We start from the raw sequence: 6,000 nt of genomic DNA, 5'->3' as shown, positions 1-6,000 counted from the left end.
TCCCTCTTCCCCCCGGCCTTGTTAATGAGAACAGCCACACAGTTACACTGGAGAGGATAGTAACCTTCCTGCATCAGGGCATGAGCAACCCCCTCAAGTGACAGGGTCAAGAAGGAAGTTCCCATGCGGTCAGGTTCTTCCAGAACTGCCCACTAGAAGGGTTCTTACACTTTTTTGCCCAGAAGCTGCTGGTGCTGGATGGACCCAGGTCTGAGCAGGTCAGGCAATTCCTCTGTTCCTGTTACGGGAGTTAGACAATAATCTCAGAACTCCCATTTCAACTTCCTCTGGTCATTCATTTGTCACCCTGCTGTTACTGGGCCTATGTTTTGCTGCCTATCACACCCAGTTCTGCTTTTTTGCCGCTCCTGCTGCTGACTTTGGCTGAGTCACAAGGGGAGATTTTTGAGCTGTTTCAAAACTTCTACCAGAATATTAGCAGATTCTTGGCTACAAAAAGAACAGAGCTCTCTGTAGACATGTCAGAAGCTTCTCTTTCTCCCCCCGGAATGGGTTAACAGGGCTTGAAAGAGTAGGAGGAGGGGGCTTCATAAGGCAACAGAAAAGGGACCAGGGAAGTTTTCTGCATAGCTTTTTAAAGTTTATGAGTAAATCTAGTGTGAGTAAAAGTGAAAGGCTCCTGCTAGTGCAGTGGGAGCAGCTCCAGACATAGGCTATTTGCCACTTTATCTGTCTGAAACCAGTACAGTCCAAGGCTACAGCCCCAGTGTGGATCCGTTAAACCAGTCAAACAGTACAGCTCATTCTCCACTTGCCTCTGCACAGGTTTTGTACTGCGATCATTTAAACTGGTGCTAGCCCCTAGTGTGGACCTAGGTTTACTGGTATAATGGTAAACATAGGAGAATAAGCTACAGGTATATGGCACCTTATACCAGTATAACTGTGTCCACAGTAGAGGTTGTAGTGGTAACACTATATCAGTACAAAATCACACTCCTAACCAACATAGTTAACTTGGAACAATCACCAGGTGTAGAACAAGCCTTACTCTCCATCCCATGCTGTTCTGCCAGTGCCACTCAATCCTGACCTGCAACCCCTTGCTATTCCAGCCCTGGGCTCCCCACATACAGAATTGTGGGATCAGTGCAGGGTGGGATACCTACTGCAGTTGCTGGCCATTGACCTCTCAGTCCCAACCTGCAGGCTCCCTGCTATTCCAGCCCTGTAGTCTTCTCCGAGTACCAGCTGTGCTGAATTTTTGGTGGATTGTGACATACGTGAATGGGGAACATCCCAGTGATGGGCACATTAGAAATGCTTCCAACAGAATAGAACAGAGGTTCTCAAACTAGGGGTCGGGACCCCTCGGGGGGTCACAAGGTTAATTACATGGGGGGGTCATGAGCTGTCAGCCTCCACCCCAAACCCCACTTTGCATCCAGCATTTATAATGGTGTTAAATTTGTAAAAAAAAAAAAAATTCATTTATAAGGGGGAGAGGGAGTCTCACTCAGGCTTGCTGTGTGAAAAGGGTCACCAGCACAAAAGTTTGAGAACCACTGGAATAGAATAATATCAGGAACATCAGAATGGCCAAACTGGCTCAACCCAAGGTCCATCTAGTCCAGTATCCCAAGATCTCTAACAGAGACTAGCACTAGATGCTGTAGAGGAAGGTGTGAGAACCCTGCAGTAACAGATGTGGAAATAACCTGTGTCATAAACAGATAGTAGGAGTTAATGAACAGAAGTACTTTATATCTCTTTTGACTGTAAAGGGTTAACAAGTTCAGTAAGCCTGGCTGTCACCTGACCAGAGAACCAATCAGGGGACAGGACACTTTCAAATCTTGAGGGAGGGAAGTTTGTGTGTGTGCTGTTAGAATCTGGTTGTTGTTCTCTCTGGGTTCTGAGAGTGACCAGATGTGCAACCAGGTTTCTCTCCAATACAGGCTCTTATAAGTTCAGAATAGTGAGTACTACGTAGATAAGGCAAGTTAGGCTTATGTTTGTTTTCTTTATTTGCAAATGTGCATTTGGCTGGAAGGAGTTCAGATTTGTATTTTGGCTGAAAGATTTTAATTTGTACTTGTATACTCAGGCTGGAGGGTATTCCCAGTGTCTATAGCGAAGACCCTGTACTTATCCATTTTAATTTTCAAAGAGAATTTTTTTCTCTTTTTAATTATTTCTTGTTTTAAGAACCTGATGTTTTTTTTATTGTGGTGAACCCAGGGGACGGGGTCTGGATTCACCAGGAACTGGTGGGGAAAGGGAGGAAGGGGGAGAGAAAGGTTAATTTTTCTCTCCGTGTTGGATTACTTTCCTTCTCAAGGAGAGTCTGGGAGAGGGAGAGAGAAGGAGGGAGGAAGGTGAATTTTCTCTCTGTTTTGTGATTCAAGGAGTTTGAATCACAGTAATCTTCCAGGGTAACCCAGGGAGGGGAAGCCTGGAGAGGCAACGGTGGGGAAAGGGTTTTACTTTCCTTGTGTTAAGATCCAGAGGATCTGGGTCTTGGGGTTCCCCGGGCAAGGTTTTGGGGGGACCAGAGTGTACCAGGCACTGGAATTCCTGGTTGGTGGCAGCGCTACAGATTCTAAGCTGGTAATCAAGCTTAGAGGAATTCATGCTGGTACCCCATCTTTTGGATGCTAAGGTTCAGGGTGGGGAATTATATCATGACATGGTGGCTGGTCCCCAAGTTGGTCCCATTCTGGGCTCTGAAGGTATGTCTATACAACAACAACAAAAAGCCATTTGGCAGCAAGTCTCAGAGTCTAGGTCAACGCACTCAAGCTCACGCTACAAGGCTAAAAATAGTCAGGTAGCTGTTTCACTTGAAACCCTCACCCCTCACTGGGTTTCAGAGTCTGCGTGGGAACATCTACACAGCTATTTTTAGCCCTGTAGCACGAGCCCCACACTGACCCAGGCTCTGAGACTCACTGCCGTGGGGGTTTTGCTGTGTAGACATACCCTAATCATCAGAGACTGGCTTAAACACTGAAGCGTGAGGTTTAATATCCCTGCCAGAATTTGTTCGCAAAACCAGGTTTGAGGGAAACTAAGTGTCTAAGACCTTTGCTCTAGGGTCTTCTCCTCCCAACACGATGCAGCACCTCAGAAGCATGAAGGAAGTATCTGGCTGCTCTGTGTCGAATACTGCAGTTTGCTGGCCATCAACCTCTTCTGTTGTTGCTTTCATCTGCAATGAGTATTGACTCATACATTCCTGAAAGTGTCCTCTGATGCATTCTGAGAATTGGGCGCAGGGGCACCGACTAAGGAGGGGAGGACAATATCACTGCAGTCCAGGATTAGAGTGGCGAAAGACTAGTAAAGCGAGAGAGCCTGGCTAAGGCAAGGAATCTCCCTATGCCCCCAATGCAGAGTGTTATCCACAATCCTCTGTGCTTTTCAGAGCAGCTCTGTGGAAATGACATAATCTCTGGAGCTGCTAAAACCAAGGGGATTTTGGGAGTAACCATTGTATCATCATGTGGAGCTGAGCAAGCCAAGAGTGTGAGAAGGGTCGTTAGACATGGTGCTTCATGGCACGTCTCAGAGAAAAGAGCAGATGGCATGTTCCTGAAATGCTCAGACAGCTAGAGCTGGACAGAACTTTTCTGACAAAACATTTTTCCATCAGCAAATGCTGTTTTGTTGAAATAGAACCTTTGCATGGAAACAGTGATTTCAGGAGAGGGAGGGGGAATGGGGACAGGACATTTTGACCTTATTGGAAGGGAATGTTTCCATTTTTTGTTTCAAAGCAACTTTTTGTTTTGAAATGTATTTTATTTGATAGTATATTATAAATTACAGTATAAAACAAAACCTTTGGATTTTATCAAAATGAAACATTTCAATTGACCCCAAAGGAAATATTTATGAAAAATTGGTTTCACAGGAAATTTGGAAGTGGAATGAAAACAAATTTGAAATGTGGGAATGACCTATGGAATGGGAATTCTGAGTTTCAACCAAGTCTGCAGATGACAGTAAATTGGGAGGAGTTGCCAACATCTGTGAGGATAGAGAAATCACAAAGATAGACTAGAAACCTGAGCAGAAAAATAACAACCTGAGTTTCAGTGTGGAAAAGTGCAGATAACATGCAATAATCTGAAACCCAGGCTATGTTTACATTGTAGCTGGGAGGTGTGAATCCCAGGTTGTGCAGATGTATCTGCGCTAGCTCTGATCAAGCTAACAGGCTAAAAATAGCACCATAGCTGGAGTAGTGGCTCGGACTAGCCACCCAAGTACATATCCACCCAGACCCCCTTGGTACATCCTCCCGCAGCCAAGGCACTGCCCGTGTTACCTGGTTACACTGTTATTTTTAGCACACTAGCTCAAACACAGCTACCATGTGTATATCTATGTGAGCTGGGAATAATATCCCATAGCACCAAGGTAGAGACAGTCACAAATGCACAGTGGTGAGGAGGCAGTGGGGAAGTAGGAATCCAAGAGACATGGAAGTGAGAGGGTATAGCATGTAAGGCATGAGTTTGCAATGAAAGAGGGAAGAAAAAAAGGCTAATGAAATTATCTATCCCCTGCTCATGAGCATCAGCATGAAACAGGCATGTGAAAGTCCCTCACTCTGTGGCCCTGGTGCAGCCATTCCTAGAATGCTCCATTCAGGTCTGGGTCCCTGTGTACCAGCAGGATCCTGGTGAACTGGAGATTGTTAAAAGAAGATCAACGTGAGCAGTCAGTCCGGATTGACCTGTGGGAGAAGATTAAAAGAGCTAAACAACCAGGCTGGCTAAGTGCTGAGATGGCATTGTGATAGCAGCCGCAGGTAGCTGAGGAAAGGGACAGAGGGTTCACTGAAGAGGGTACCAAGGAGTGTAAATAGAAGAGAGAGGTTTAAATAAAGGGACCTGAATCTATCAGGGAAAACTGCCTCAGAGTGAGGTATCTGAGGCTGTAAAACATTCTGCTGTGGGAAGGGGGAGATTTCTGGCCTGACAAAGCCCTAGCACAGTGGTTTTCAACCTCTTTTTATTTGCAGACCCCTAAAAAATCTCAAATGGAGGTGTGGACCCCTTTGGAAATCTTAGATATACTCTGTGGACCCCCAGCAGTCTGTGTACCACAGGTTGAAAACCACTGCCCTTGCAAATGTGCGGTAGGGAACAGTCCTGCACTGGCAGGAGGAGGGGTGGAACTGGAGCCACTCATTTCTGCATCGAATTTGGGTGCTAGGCTGCTCTGTTGCTGAGGTTTCCCCCTCAGAGTGATGCACCACTGGCCAGGGCACATGGTGGCTTTGGCCTTCATCTGAAGCATCAGGCATTCATCACTACCAAATGCAGGATCCTGGGGCAGACCCAGCAGAGAAATTCCTCTGTTCCCACTACTCTGGATGGGGGGCATTCAGTCTCATGAGCTTCTCAGCTCAGATTGCCAGCAAGGGGCCAACTAGTCCATATGATCCCTGGGCTGAGACTCACCAAACCTGTATCAGCCACAAAGCACCCAAGAAGTGGTGAAATTATTTGGTGCCTACCAGCTAGAGCTGGTGTCTTTGGAGGATGGATGGCTCAGTGTCCCATCATGGAGGGCAGGGGCCATCAGTCAGACTGAGGAGTTCAGATTGCTGGTTGCCCTGCATGTCTGCTTCCCAAGCTCTCACTGATGCAGCGGTGCTGATATTACACCCAGCTCGCTGGAGAGGAAGCTTTTGTTCTGCTATTGGAAAGTACGGCACACTCATTCAGCAAGCCACCCCGAGCCACAGTTACAACAGCCCCAAAAAGCCCAGGTGTTCCAGTAATGAAAGAGTTAATCACATACACATATATTCACACACAAGCCACTTCCCTGAGTCTTGGTATGACTCACAGCCCACCACTCTGTCCGCTGGTAGAATTAATACAAGCAACCACAGAGCTCTTCCTCTGGACTTAGAGGTGAACTGGTATTTACCACCACTCTCCTCCATCTCCTTCTTGCATTCTGGACCCAGCCTAACCAGCTAGGGCACCTATTGGAAAACACAGCAAGTGACCATTGATT

This window comes from Chelonoidis abingdonii, chromosome 2 (genome assembly GCF_003597395.2).
Source record: "Chelonoidis abingdonii isolate Lonesome George chromosome 2, CheloAbing_2.0, whole genome shotgun sequence".
Lineage (NCBI taxonomy): Eukaryota > Metazoa > Chordata > Testudines > Testudinidae > Chelonoidis > Chelonoidis abingdonii.
The sequence above is the reverse complement of the archived record's forward strand: the minus strand, read 5'-3'. Positions refer to the sequence as shown.